The sequence below is a fragment of the Dasypus novemcinctus genome, chromosome 22 (genome assembly GCF_030445035.2).
Source record: "Dasypus novemcinctus isolate mDasNov1 chromosome 22, mDasNov1.1.hap2, whole genome shotgun sequence".
In the NCBI taxonomy this organism is placed as follows: domain Eukaryota; kingdom Metazoa; phylum Chordata; class Mammalia; order Cingulata; family Dasypodidae; genus Dasypus; species Dasypus novemcinctus.
The window spans coordinates 7,873,864-7,890,028 of record NC_080694.1 but is presented as its reverse complement, the minus strand read 5'-3'; the positions used below and the strand labels follow the sequence as shown (position 1 = coordinate 7,890,028).

General features: G+C 38.8%; 1 pseudogene; it reads right to left on the bottom strand.

Moving 5' to 3' along the window:
• Window positions 1–7,498: 7,498 nt before the first annotated feature.
• On the bottom strand, window positions 7,499–8,440 carry LOC101420673 (olfactory receptor 2G3-like; annotated as a pseudogene).
• Window positions 8,441–16,165: the final 7,725 nt, after the last annotated feature.

Here is a 16,165-nt window from a genome sequence, read left to right as displayed (position 1 = left end):
TGACTTGAAAACATACTACAAAGCTATAGTGGCCAAAGCAGCATGGTATTGACACAGGGGTAGACATATTGACCAATGGAACCAAACCAAGAATTCTGATATAGATCCTCACATACTCAGTCATCTGATGTTAAACAAGGCCACCAAATCCACTCAACTTGGAGAGACAGTCTCTTCACAATTGGTCCTTGGAGAAATGGATATCCACATGCAAAAGAATGAGAGAGGAATAGCATCTCGCATCTTATTAAAAAATCAAGTCAAGATGGATCAAAGATCTAAATATAAGAGCCAATACCATAAAGTCCTTGGAAGACAGTATAGAGGAGCATGTACAGGACCTTGTAAGAGGAAATGGCTTTGTGAACTTCAAACTCAAAGCACAAGCTGTGAAAGAAAAAATAGATAAATGGGACTTCTTCAAAATTAAACCCTTTTGCACCTAAAAGGATTTTATCCAGAAAGTGAAAAGACAGCCTATCCAAAGGGAGAAAAAAATTGGTATCCATACATCTCATAGGAACCTAATATCCAGCATATATAAAGAAATCATATATCTCAAAAATAAAAAGACAAACAATGCATTTAAAAATTGGATAAGAGATTTGAACAGATGCTTCTCCAAAGAAGAAATACAAATGCATAAAAAGCAAATGAAAATAGGCTCAACATCACTAGCTATTAGGGAAATGCAAATCAAAACTACAATGAGAAACAATCTTATACTCATTAGACTGGCGACTATTCAAAAAACAGAGGCCTACAAGTGTGGAGAGGATGTGGAGGAATGGGAAGCTTCATCCCCTGCTGGTAGGAATGTAGAAGGATCCAGCCATTGTGGAGGACAGTTTGGTGGTTCCTCATAAAACTAACTATAGATTTCCCATATGACCCAGCAATTCCACTGCTGCGTGTATACCCAGAAGAACTGAAAACCAGGACTTGAACTGATATGTGCACACCAGTGTTCATAGAGGCATTATTCACTATTGCCTAAAGTTGTAATCATCCCAAATGCCCATCAACAGATGAATAAATAAAATGTGGTATATACATACAATGCAACACTACTCAGCTATAAGAAAGAATACAGTACAAACACATGGGCTAACATGGATGAATCTTGAGGACCTTATGTTGAGTGAAGCAAGCCATACATTGAAGGACAAATACTACATGACCTCTCTGATATGAATTAAGCAACCCAAGCTGTCTCAAAGAGCTAGAGACTGGAAGACAGACTTATAGAAAATAGGGGAAGGAGGAGAGGAAGTTTGTGTGCTGATGCCTACACAGGCGAAATGTATGGTAAAGTGGAAGTAAGCAGTTGTGCAGTGAAGAATTAAGACGTGGGCATAGGGATACTACTGGGTTGGGCTTTGTGGACTTGAGCAGGGCTAGGGTTGAGAGGATAGGTCAGATTGTCCATGGAATTGGTGGGACAGTTTGGGCAGAGCAGATGAACATGGAAGATTGTCAGGTGTGTGGTTAAAACTATAATGTTGAGATAAGTCTTTAGAAAATATTATAAGGAGGGGTTATTGCTTTGAGGTGTTTGACGGGGGTCATCTGGCACAGGATGCACTGGGGGCAGGTTTCTATGGAGTGAGTGAGTGCTCGTTTTGTCATAGTGTGTTATATCAGTGGGTGGAGACCCATACAATGAGTGGGAAGATGTACTCCCACCCTGGGGACGTCTGATATTCTCAAACAGAGGGGAGGGTGTCTCTTGAGAGCATGGGTGGCTCCCAATGGGAGAAGACAAACTAGTGTGTCAACCCCTCAATATTGTTGCAAATATCTATGAATCTTGTCCTTCAAGCATTGAAGCTTGGTTGTCACTGTGATCCCCGAGTGGAGGGGAGAAAGGAATAGAATAGATGGAAGAGGGTGTAACTTGGGGGCAGTGGAAGTGTTCCACCGTATCATGCAATGATGGATACAGGCTTTGTTAAATTTCACCAAAAATTTATAAAAGTATATAGTCTAAAATAAACCATAATATAAATCGTAATGGAACCATGGTTAGTAGCTATATTTCAATATCTGTACATCAGTCATGGCAAATGTAATATCCACGTGTAAAAAGATCATTGGTGGTGGAGGCCAAAAGGGTTTCATGTTGGGTATACATGAGTACCCTGTATTCTATATGTGACTTTACTGTGACCTAAAACTTTTTTGAAGACATAAAAATTTTTTCAAAAAAGCGTGAAGACACTGAGGAAGAAATGAAAGATTGCCTTGCCACTGTACATACAGAGCAACACCTATGCACAGTGATGAAATGCAAAATGTCAAAAAAGTTTTATTATATTTTTCATTTTTAATACCCCAATTTCTTTTTTACTTTATTTTAGATTTTCTAAATTATTTTGTATTATATTTCTAACCTTTAAACCTATGATTACTATTTCATTTTCCTACTAATTGAATTTGGCAATATATTAGGCTTCATTTTTGAACTTTTGGATCACAGAGGGGTTCAACTATGGCAGGGGAGGAGCACTGGTGTGGGATGTCATTGATGGGGGATGCATGGGTGGAAGGAAGTTCTCCAGTTTATGCATATAGGGTATGTTGATATGTTCAGATGTTCTTTGGGTATTGTCATAGTGGTTAGAGTTACACACAACTGAGTGGATGCTGAGTTCCCATCCTGGGGAGTTCTGCTGCATTCTCCAATGGAGAAGCAACAATCCCCCAAGTGCAAGGGCAAAGAAGAGTGAAGAAAGATTTTCCAATGATGTGCCCTTGATACTGATGACTATGCTTATGAGCCTGTGTGCTTGAAATTTCAACTAGGCCTAGAGCTGCAGGGTTTCTAAGAGTTACCTCCTGCAAACCTCCAGGTTGCTCAAATGTGGCCACTCTCTAAGCCAAACTCAGCATATAAATGCATCTTCCCCCAACGTGGGACATGACTCCTAGGGATGAGCCTTCCTGTGCCAAGGATTACCTACCAAGCACCAGGTCGTGATGCAACTAGAAAAAGACCTTGAATAAAAGGGGGAAATGGTAAAGACAAATCAGTTTATATGGCTAAGAAACTTCAAAATGAGTCGGGATGTCATCAGAGGGGTCACACTTACAAACACCTCAGCAAGACCCCAGAGACAGTCAAAGTAGATAAAACCCCAGATAGTGGTGCTCCTGAGGGCTACAGAGATACACAGGTCCTTACAGTCATGACAGATGGCTCTGGAGTTCAGTGCCTTGCCAGTGGGCCCTACTTGGGAATTTGTGCTCCTGAGTGTGATGTATTTGGACTCAGATATGACTTCGCTACACGTGGTTCTTCTGTCACATTTACTGAACCTGTGGCTGGTACTGGGATTGGTTTATGTTCAGGAGACTTGAATCTTTGGACTGTCCATGTGCCGGCTGGGCCCTGAGCCCCAGTAGAGTTGCAAAACCTACTCTCCAGTTCGTTGCACTTCCCCAGGTCAACTAACAGGGAAGTGAGAATTGTCAACCACCACACCAGGGAACCGAGAGAGTCTACAAGTTCAAGCAGGAGAATTGTATCCATCAGCCATGTAAGAACCAAATGCCCTCTCGATTTAGAGGTGGAGTGGACATCGCTATCCCAGGGTCTGCATGATTGAGGAATAAAGTATCAATTAGAGTGGACTTACTGTTTTTCTACTATAGAATTATTGTGACCCTAAAAATGGAAGTTGTATCATTGAAGTAGAGACAGTGGCCGCTGGAGTTGCTGGGAACAGGGAGAGGAAAGAAGAGGTGTGATATGGAGGAATTTTCAGGGCTTGGAATTGTACTCAGTGATATTGCATGGACAGATGCAGGACATATTATATCCTTCCATAACCCACCGAATGTACAGGGGGAGTGTGTAAACTACAATGTAAACTATAATCCATGCAGTGTAGCAGTGCTCCAAAATGTATTCATCAAATGCAATGAATGTACCATACTAATGAAAGAGGTTGTTGATGTGAGGAGTGGGGGTGGAGAGTGGAATATAAGGGAACCTCTTATATTTTTAATGTAACATTTTGTGTGATCTATGTTGCGGCGGCTTGCTCGGTCGGTAGAGGTGGGGTCTGGCTGCGGACGAGGGGTCGGTCCAGCTTTGGATGAGGGGTCAGTCCCGCTTGGGACGAGGGGTCGGTCCCACTTGGGACGAGGGGTCGGTCCGGCAGCAGACGAGGGGTCGGTCTCACAGGGGTTGCGCGGTTTGGCTGACGGGGCCGCCCGGCAAAGCCGGCGATGAAGGGGTTGCCCGGAGAAGCAGGCGATGAACTGGGGACAAGGGAGGCCAGGCCCTTGTCGGGGGCTCTCAGGACTGGAGGGTGCATGGCAGAAGAACTACTGCGGAGATGAGGTAAACACGCAGGTCCACTTTATTGAGGGAGAGGCAACAGTTTTATAGGGGCTGGGGAAGGCTGATTGGTCGAAGCCACACCCTGTTCTGATTGGTTGCCGGCGAAAGGCCAGTGGGCGGTACTGGACGGGGGAGGGGTGGTGGTTAGGGATTGACTGTCGCTGTTGCTGGGGGAAGGGGCAGGGTTTAGGGATTGGTGGCTGCTGTTGCTGGGGTGGAGGGCAGACTTGAGTTTTCCGCCCACGCCTGGCTGTTGCTGCTGTCGGGGGAGGGGAAAAGGGAAGACTGGAATTTTCCACCCTGCGCCTGCGCAGGGAGAAAGAAGAAGAAGGGTGCCACCCCACAGGCATCGTGTGGCGCCATCCGGGAGGAGGGGTGGCCGCGGAAGCATGGCTGCCGAGAAGGGGAGACCCGAGGGCACTCTGCGCCCATGCCCAGCTCCCTTCAGGGGTGGCGGTGAGTCTGACCAGCCACCCTATTATGGGGGCAGTGGCTTGGCCTGCCGCGGCCGCTCCCCCGCCAGGCCAGCAAACCACACTTCAGCCCGAGGGGTGACCGCACTATGTATCATAAATAAGATTATAAAAATAAATTAAACATAATATTCGGAAGCATGACATCATTCCTTCATCATGGTTCCTCTGATTTGCTTAATGAAGAACAGTTTAAGGTAATTACCCTGTATTCTTTTTTATTACTAAATTAGAAAATTATCACCTAAATTTATATATTTTTGGAAATGGAAGTAATTATTAATGATTATTTTCCAGAGAGTTCTGATTATTTCTAGGTCAAAGCCTAGAATTATAGAGAGATATCCCAATGAAGTCTTTTGTTTGCAGTCTAATGCATTAAAATTTCAAATTCATATCTTGAAGTCTCAATATTCGATTAGAAGATCTTAGACAACTACTTTCATTGTGGTCATTCATGTTCTGTGTTGTGCCAAAAATATATCTGTTTAGATGCTATATTTATAGAATGATCAAATATTACTTCACAATTTTAACCCATTTAATGAAAAGTATCAATAATATGGCAGATTTTATTTTGATCATAGTAAGGAAACTATTTGTACCACAATTTGATCTTCTGAATAAAAACTTGTATCTTCACCAAAATCTTGTGAATTTTCATCTCTAGGGTAATATATCTACCTGATATTAAACTAAATACCTAATGAGATTTCACTAAATTATGACACCTGAGTGCATAGACATGGACAGAAAGAGACCTCAGTGCTTTCAAGCAATTCCTTGAATGCATTGTTTGTACCTTCACATGAGTCCTCTAAAAATAAAAATTCTATGATTCTGATTTAATATAATTTACTAGATTCACTATATACGTTATTTCTGATACAGATTAGTGAATTATAGTTGAGAAAGTCCAAACTCTCTGTTCATTAGTCAGAATGAAATAAAGCATTAAAGTTCAAATCTTTTCAGTTTATATCTAATCTTATTTCCTTTCAATACAAAACTTGTATGACTTGTAATCTTTTACTTCTACTCTCAAGGCAACTATTCTTATCTTTACTATGTTACATACAGCATCATCTCTAACATCAACAACAAATAACACAAAATAATATGTAACATGACATTTCCATGGAAAGAAAATCCAAGTTAGTTGAGTATGTCTCTCATTAATGCCATTTGTGTATCTCCTGTTGACTTTTTACTCTGTGCATCATTGCTTTTGAATAATGTAAACATGAATTATCTTGCATCAACGAATTGTGTAATTAATGTTCTTCTGTATTATAAGCTATTGCTAATGTGAAAAAGCTCAACCCTGTCTTTTGATAAAGCAAGTTATGAGTTGCTTGTACTTATTTCTTTCAAAGCTGATCTTATCTGTTTTATATTCATAGTGTGATGATGTTCTCATTTTTGCTATAACAATGTTTTATTTCCCCTTCTAACAATAAAATCAATATATTTCAACCTAAAACATGTTATACACATTAGTTCATGCCTATATTGATAACAGGAAAGCCTTAATTTATGAACAGTTACTGCTTTTTTGTAAATTACACAAACACAGAAAAAGTTTCAAATAACTCATCACAATCTTTTAAAAGAGATAACACACTAGAAACAAAGACTAAATTCTCAGTCCAATAATATTTGTTTTTATTTATTTATTTATTTTATATTTCTGAGTGCACCATGATCTTTTCCAACTATACTATCACCCAGATACACACAGAATTCTTACTGCAGTCAACACAGTTTAACCCTGTATCTATGAAGTGGGGTCTGTACTTCACTTGCAAAACATAAAATAAATCACAAGCCAGATCATCTCATCTGTAGTATATTCTTAATTTGCTGAGATGATTTTTATATATTTGACTGAAACAAATAACATTTCTTTATTATCCTTAAACTATATTCATTATTAAGAACATAATGTCATTTTTAAATTGCATTTGCTTTTATACACCTAACATATTAAAAGACAGAATAAAATTATTTCATTCTTTTCACTTTTTAAAATGCTTGTATCTTCCAAACACTGGTAGTGACTGCAGACCATACAATCAGATACATTCACTAAGTTATGTAAAATAACATGTTTTTTATATTTTGTTTCTCTTACTCCTTCTTGGAAGGAATTCTTAATGATAAATGGGTTAAGGGAAATAATAGTTAATATGATATCCTACTGGTTAGTAAATCTGAACTATGAGCAGATATTTTTCTACTGTAGTTAAGGTAACATATAGAAATTACTTCTTCTGCAGCATGAAGCTTTAATGGGAGATTTTTCAAGTAAACATGTTTGTTTGGCAGAAAACTGAAAAAAATTTTGAAGAATTCAATGAAATTAAAGAAAAACAAAAACATTACCTAGGCAAACAGTTAGAAACTATTTGACTTTTTTAACCATTGGAAAATAAGTGACAGAAATAAAAGTTTGCTGGCAAATATCATAACATAACCATGCAGAGGTCTCTTTTCTGTGTCTCAAACACTGACTTAAATAAGCCTATATACAATTTACCTATTTACAGATAAGAGGACAGCCCTTATGAGATAAAATAAGGGAGCACTAATTCAATTGCTGTAAAATGAAGAACTATGAATTTGTCTAAATAAAAGTTGGATAAAACCACATGACTTGTAACCCCTTCCAGGTGTATCACATCCAGAGGGAACACAGTTTTCCTGAGAGAAGTTTCTTCACAGCCTCCTTCACATCCCTATTTCTTAGAGTATAGATGGTGGGATTTAAGGTGGGAGTCACCATGGTGTAGAAAAGGGAGATAAATTTGCCTTGGTTCTGGCTATAACTGTCACTTGGCTGGAGATTCATATAGATGATGGTACCATAAAAAATGGTCATCACAATGAGGTGGGAGGAGTAGGTGCTACAGGCTTTATATCTTGCCTCCACTGTTTTGACCCTCAGAACAGCTTGGGTTATGAAGCCATAGGAGATAAGGATGAGTGCTGGAAGGATTAGGAGGAACAGGGCACTAATGACAAAAAGCACCAATTCATTAACGGTGGTGTTCACACAGGCCAAATTAAGGAGAGCTGATACTTCCCAAAGATATTATCCAACCTGTGGTTGCCATAGAGGCAACTGCAAGATGAAGGTAGCATGGATTAAAGAATTGGCCAGAACACTTTTCCAGGAGATAGATGCCAGCTGCTGACATAGTCACATGTTCATGAAGACTACATAGGGTAAGTGTTTGCAGACAGCAACAAAGTGATCAAAGGCCATCAGAGCCAAAAGGATGCACTCTGAAGAGCCCAGGGCTAAAGAGGTGTAGAGTTGGACCACACAACCTCCATAAGTGATGGTCTTCTCTGGTCCTCCCTGCTTAACTAGGGTTTGAGAGGCATGGCTAGTGGTGAAGCAGAGGTCCAGGAAGGAGAGGTTTCTTAGGAAAAAGTACATGGGGGTGTGGAGAAGAGGATCCAGGTATGAGATGATGATCATGATGAAGTTTCCCTCAAGTGTCAGGAGAGAGAAGAAAAGGACAACTACAGAGAGCACAGCCTCTAGGTGAGGGCAGTCTGAGAAGCCCAGAAGGATGAAACTCACTGGGGAGCTATCATTGGCCCTTCCCATACCTCTAGGGGGAACATCATCTGCTAAGAGAAAAATAAGAAGTTTGGAACAGTTTACCTGAGAATCAGAAAATGTAAGAACTGAGAGATCATGGAGACCTATTTGTCCAAACTACTCATTTTGCCCTTGCTGTGGTCCATATACCATCCAGTCTGATGCCTCTTCTTAGAAAATCATGAATAATTTCAATTCCAGTGTTTTCTTGGAACTCATTATTAAAGCCTGTTAAAGAGAGGTAGTGCTAAGTTCCTAGCCAGGGGAGCTCTATCACAGTCCCTAAAGGAACAGCAACAATCCGCCAAGTCCAACTGCAAAGACCAAAATAGAAGGAAGGTACAGCAATGAGCCCTTCATACTAATGACTATGCTTGTGAGCCTGTGCATCTGAAATAAGAACAAGGCCTAGAGCTGCAGGGTGCCTAAGAGTTACCTCCTGAGAGCCTCCATGTAGCTCAAATGTGACCAGTCTCAAAGCCAAACTCAGCATGTAAATGTGTGGCCTTCCCCCTAGTGTGGGATATAACTCCTGGGGATGAGCCTCCCTGGCACTGAGGGATTACTACCAAGTACCAGCTGAAGATGTAACTAGAAAATGACCTTGAATAAAAGGGTCAACTCGGACCAGCAGAATATTTCAGTCTACATATAATACCAGGAGTTAAAAATGCTTTTTGACCTGAATAAAAGGGGGAAATGGAAAGGACAAATGAGTTTATATGGCTATGAGTCTCCAAAAAGAGCTGGGAGGTTATTAGAGGGGTTGCCCTTATGCACACCTGAGAAGAGTCCCAGAGACAGATAAAGTAGATACAACCCCAGGTATTGGGTCTTCTGAGGGCTACAGAAACCCACAGGTTCTATGGTCATGGCAGATGGAGTTCAGTGCCATATCAGTTGGCCCCACTTAGGAGTTTGTGTTTCTGTGTGAATGGAGCTGGACTCAGATGTGATCTCTGCCCATAAACCTCTCCTGTTACTTTTACCAGAACTGAAGTTAGTGCTGGGTTTAATGTATACCCAGGGGACCTGAATCTCTGGACTGACCATGTGATAACCAGGCCCTGAGCCTCAACAGATTGCAACCCCTACATTCTGGTTTATTGGACTTACCCCACTCAGCTAACATGGAGGTGAAGAAGGTCAACCACCACACCACGGAGCCTAGAGTGCCTACAACTGAAAGCAGGAGAATTGCATCCAGCATCCATGTGGAATCTAAGCCACCTCTTGATATAGATGTGGAGTGGACACAACCATTCTAAGGTCCACAGGATGGAGGAACAGAATATGGGTTAGAGTGGACTTACTGATATTCTATTCATGAACTATTGTGATTAGTAATTGAAGAAAATGTGGCATTGGTGTGGAGAAAGTGGCCATGGTGGCTGCTGGGGGTAGGGAGTGGGAGGAAGAGATGTCATGTGGGGGCATTTTTGGGGGTTGGAGTTGTCCTGGGTGGTGCTGCAGTGACAGTTACCAGACATTGTATGTCCTCCTATGGCCCACTGGGTGGACTGTGGGAGAGTGTGGACTATGATGTGGACTATTGACCATGAGGTGCAGTGGTGCTCAGAGATGTATTCACCAAATGCAGTGAATGTCTCATAATGATGGAGGAGGTTGTTGTTATGGGGGGAGGAGTGGGGTGAGGGGGGGTGGCGGGTAAATGGGGACCTCATATTTTTTTAATGTAACATTCAAAAAATAAAGACAAAAAAAAAAAAAAAAAGGCAAGTGAATCATCCAACAGTCAGTTCTCCAAATGACCAAATGACTTCAAATGTGCTTTACCTTTCAAATAAGCATTTGTCATTGTAGCTTAAAATTTTTGTCATGTTGAACTTTAGGAGTTTAAAAGGATTCATCAATAATCTTTTTAAAACAAATGATATATTTCTAAGGAGAATTTACTTGTAACTTTTGTTAAGTTGTATATTCTGTTTAATATATTTTTGTTTTATGATGAATATGAATGACTTGAAACCAGTTGGCTTAAATAACATTGATTCAAAATATACTTTTAAAACTATTTCATTTTTGACAACCCTTCTATCATTGTGTGAACATTTATGATATATATTGAATTTTATATATCTTCCTTCCTCAAACTTGTTTCCTTTTCTTCCAGTCATTATATGTCCCACAAGTAAAAGTGATCTTCTCCTACCCTATTCCATCCCAGTGTTATCCATTTTTAAAGGCTCTGTATTAGTGTCATCCAGAAAACCTTCTTTAGTCTCCAACATTTCAAAATGATTTATTTCTCATCTGTTATTTTCAAAACTGATTTGAAAATTATTTACTTTTGTTCAGCCTTAGAACATCATTTTTTAACTTTTCTTTTTTAAAATTTAGATTATTTGTTATGTACCTGTTAAATTTTGTTTTCTATCTCCAGAAGGACTATTAGACCAATAACTACTATTTTATCCCTGTTGAAGCAGTACATAAAGAGAATCTAAATGTGTGTGTGCAGTGGTGGCTAGATGAGGAAGATTTCCTACACTCATTTGCACCTAGAATGAAACCTGACTGTATTAGATTTTGTATGCCAATTTTAGTTAAAACGATGAATATGGTGTTTACTTCTCTTTTTATTTTGAAGGGAAATATTTTCTGTGGTAAACAAAGGTACATTTCTAGGTCTTTAAATATCCACTTTTTATATTATTTATTTATTTATTTTTGTCTTTATTTCTTAATGTTACATTAAAAAAATATTGTTGTAGAATTTGAGAGAGGCTCAATTATTTGTGTATAGAGAGGCCAGGACTCAGGAATGATTTTGAGAAGGAAAAATGGTTTATTGACGGCCGGCTGGACTCGGGAGCTTTCTGTTTGAATCCCGAGCCTTGAACAAGATTTTCAAATGTCTTTTATACAGAGAGGAAAGGCCAAATGGTTCCTTTGTTTCAGTTTTCAATAGGCTTCAATTAGCATACATATCTTCCACATCTTAGGTAAGTTTTTAGCATGGACTCCAGACATTCTAGATAAGAATTTAGCATATTTTGTTTGCATTTCCCCTGAATACTTAAAGTTTATAGACTTTGCATTGTTAACTGTTTCCTGCTCACTAAGGGCAGGACTGCAGCCTTTTATCATCCCATACCCACAAGTCACAGATAGTTTAGGTTATCTCTGAAGAGACAAAGAATCTTCCACCCATAGCCCACATCATTTCCCCCCTTTGCCTAAGTTTAACTTGCTAAGTTTTGGCATAATTATTGTTGGAGCTATGAGGTGGATGGCTGTTTGTTGTTTTGATTGATTATTTATCAATCTTTAGTGTAGCATCCAGGACTGTTTTTAAAAGTTTAGAAGTTTTCATTCTGGACAGCAGAATCCTGGGGCAGGGGCCTCCTGCAGTCATCCTGTGGCCACCGGTGCTCACGTGGATTTCCAGTCAGGTTCCAGATCCATCTATTAATTTTATTTTACCCTTGAAGAGTTTACACCTTTCATTTAAAAGGGGTGCTGAAGGGAGATGATCTCTTTTCTGTAACTGCTTCTTGCTGGCCATAGGCTGTAGTCATTGCCTAATAAGGTGTAAAACTCTTAATTTATTTTAACTGGAGGAAGATGGATCTGGCATTCTGTATGAAGTTGGATGAAGTTTTCATATGGTTAATAAGATGTTCACTCTGAAAGAAACAAACTTAATTAAAAATTTGGAATACCCATTTTTAAAAGAGGACATAGGATTACAGCGGTAGACAAGGTTAGGTGCCTATAAAGATGGCAGTCCTTAAAAGCTGGTGGGAACAGCATATATATTATTTTTTAAGTTATTCATCTTTAGAGAGAAATTGCAACAGACACTTAGCTTTGTCTGAAGACACATTCCAAGCTGTTCAATGATCGGCACTCATTTGCTCTGTCAGAAGCTCCTGGTCAACTGGCACTCCTTGGGCAACTGGCTTCATTCAGGATTAGAACACTAAGTTGGAAATTTTCTTAGTTTCCCCCTGTGGGAGTGATCAGAACTACAGAATAAAGGTTTTTTACACCTTGGTTTTAATTGTACAATTTCTAGCAATTTTGACTTGTTCAATAGGTGACTCACCATCAGCAAGCAAGCCTCACTTTTGCTACACAGCAGAGTACAGCAGAATATAGTAAGTTGACTGAGACTGGCTGAGACTACCACCTTATTCTATAGACATGTTTATTAACTGTTTAGAAAATGATTTTACCAGGAATTTAACATGTCTAATATACTTCTGCACTTGATCCAAAATAGAGAAGATAACGTTATAATTATTAGGCATATATTTAGTACAGGGTAAAAGTACAGCACTTAATATTAACTAATGTATTACTTAATGCATAAGGATTCAGAGTTGCAATTATTAGTTTTGAGTTTCAGGTTTGTAATACTTTACATGTTATCTCTCCATGAGAGCAGGCCATAATGCCAATTGTGTTTAAGTTTCACTTACAGTATCCTGGTATCATGGCTCCACTTAGCATGTTCTTTAACGCAGTGAGCAAGTTGCAGCATCCTTGATCTTAGAGAGATTTTCCAGTATTCTACTAGCCTGGTGCATAGCGCTTTTTGGCACCATGGAACAGTGCCAGTCTGGAGGCGATATCCATTGTACACTTGGCTGTACCAAGTCATTATTGGCTGCTGCAGGAGCTTGAAACTGCAACATAGTTTCCATCAACTTCAGGAGCAGAACCAGAGGCTGATATAGCAAAGATTTTTAATTGAGGGGTCAGTGACCAGCCTAGCCAATAACTCACATGGAGAGGCAAAATGCAATGTATACAAGGCCTGGTTTGAATGCACAAGAGTTTGATAATGTTAACATTTATTCCTTGTTTTTATATATATATTTAAACAATTTAATGCAACACATCATATATCAAATGACTGTTTACTTACACAATTTTACCATGAAGATAACAGTAGGTACTTTAGTAATAGTGGAAAAAATTATTTTTCATTGTTAAAGTGAAAACAGAATATTTCCAATAGAATCAAGATAACTTTTTATTACCATTTATATAATATGTACTTTGCGGTGGCCTTCAGACAGGTTTTATTATCATGAAGTTATTTTTTGCAACCAATACCAATTTAAGTTTTAGTTAACAATGACTTTTAGAACTAGAACTATTTAAACGTTTTTAGTTTGGAAGATGTTTTACAAACTCTTTATAATTGACTATAACCATATTGACTAGCCACCTCATGTTTAAATAAATTTATTAAATTACAATTACCAAAGAAATTTACTCTATTTATTTAAGAGAGCATATTTACAATCTTTTTCCGTTAGCCTAATTTCACCAATGTGAACTTACAATTTTCATTACTCTAAAGATTTCATACATAATGTTAATTTAGTTTATAAATTAACTATGGTTGCTTACACTCAAGTTAAATAAAATAGAAACCATTATAGTTTATACAAGGAATGTTCTCTTTTTTCCTTACAGGAAGCTAAGAACTTTTCTTTGTTTAAGTTATGAAAATGAACAATTTAAAAGCATACTGACTACCAGGGTTTAAAACACATCACACAATTACTTAATTTGTTTAATCATAACCCAGGAAAGATCTCTTCATAGTTTTTATGGACTTTACTTACTGAAATTTGTTAATAGAGCCACTAATTACCTTTATTTTGTTGGAAAGAAATCTTCTGGAAGTAAATAAGGCTCACCAGATTGTGGAGAAGAAAATAATTTATTCTCAGTCTTGCAAGAAGGGGCACAGAGCCAGATATGGCTGGTGCCCCGAACAAAGAAAAATGGCACAATTTATACCCCTAAGCCTAGCATGCAAGCTCTTCCTCTGTTTTTCCATAGATTGGATACTTCAGAAGTTATGGCTTATTTGAGATTTAACTTTCCCATGCAAAAGGTTGTGATTTAACTGCTTCCTCTATCACATTCCAACTATTTTAGTTTTTCCCTGCTCCCCTTTGTCAAATAAGGAATAGAATTTAGTGCTGAAATGGCACCGACTTAGCTCCTTCTTGGGCATCCTTCCACTGCCCATAGGACTGGCCTAAACTGGTCTCCTCCACTGCTATCCAACCCGGGAGTGGGAGACTGAGGCAGCAGGCCGCCAGGTTACACCAACATTTTTTTCTTATGTGAAAATTAACCTAATTTTTGTTTTTTTACATTTTATGGTTGACAAAAGGTTTAAACTGGGAAATTACCGGGCAAACTGATTCTTAATTCCCTAGCCTAGTAGATAGGTTTAATCTGCCACACCTAATCTTACCTTTAAAGCTCTTGCAAAGAGGAGGCCCTTTCCCAATTGTTTTTATAATTAGATTTCTATATGACTTTTTCATCCTGCTTAGTTTAATTTGGACTTTAAGAATATTTATAAATATAACTGCATATTTAATTTTTAACAATTTGAATAGAGCTCTTTTAAGAATTTTCATTTGTTAATTTGATATCATCCTGATGTATGAAGACATACACTGAGCAAATGGGCAGACACAAAGAGTTAGACACAAACACAACTCATTGATATTACTTATAATTTGCATTATTTTATATACTGTTTAGCTTAATTAGGGGTCCAGAAATGCATATTATTTATATAACTGCATATTTAAGTTCAACAATTTAAGCAAATAGGCAGATATAAATAGTTTGAGACAAAAACATAACTTTAGTTACTTTAAACTTCTAATCTTTACAAAACAAGTGTGACTGCAAAACATTTCAAAGACTCTTGAAACTTTTCTTAATTTGCACTATGACTGTGGAGTTTTACACTATGACTATGCAGTTTTACACAAGAATTTTCCTTCTTACTTTGACGGGCTGCTCGCTCCCTGAGGGGTCGGGGGTCAGCGGGGGTAGACGGAGGGACTGGCACGGCCGACGATGATGCTCTAAGACCCAGGTGAGGAGTGGGCCAGAGCGGGGCTTCTAAGGCGTGGGAGGACGCGTGGTAAGGAGAGACCACGGAGACAGTCTGGAGTGCAGAGCAAGTCTAATTTATTACGGAAGTGCAGGGGTTTATATAGAGAATGAGGGGGGCGGGGGTAGAGCAGGAGGAGTGATGGTTACGGGGTGGCTGGGGGTTGGCAGAGACTCGTGGGCGGACTTGTGGTCTTGTGTCGTTAGCTGTTACTAGGGAAGTGGGCAGATTTTAGGTTAGGATACAACATTACTTAATGGATTGTAATAACCAAAATGTTTTCAATGTTTTAGCACCATTTTGTTTTAGAACTTTATATTTTACTTTGAAATTAGCAGAATTTTTGATAAACAAAAAGATTAATCTTATATGTTTACTGAGGCTATTTGAAGCCTCAGGGAGACAGACTGGTTTCTCTCATGAATTGCCACTCTTAGGAATACTGACTATTAAGGTAGGAGACTTCTCCCCCTCCACCCCCCTTTTTGATTTTGGAGATAATAAAACTCCAGTGGTTGTTTAACCTTATTCCATCAGGCAGCAATTTATTTAGTTTACACTTGAATTCATGAGAGAAAGGGTTACTAATACCAGGACAGGAGACAGTGATGTCCTTGCTCTTGTCTGGCCTGTAGGGGCAGAAGCTATTATGAAATAACCATAGGCAAAGGCAAGGAGTGAGGTTAGGCTTGAAGTAACCATAAACAAAGGAAAGATTAGTTTAGAATTTACACTTAAATAATAGTTTCAGGCTAAATTCACTCAGTTATAATTTCAGTTATTATCTTTCTGCTTTTTCATAATATAAATGCATTTATAAATGA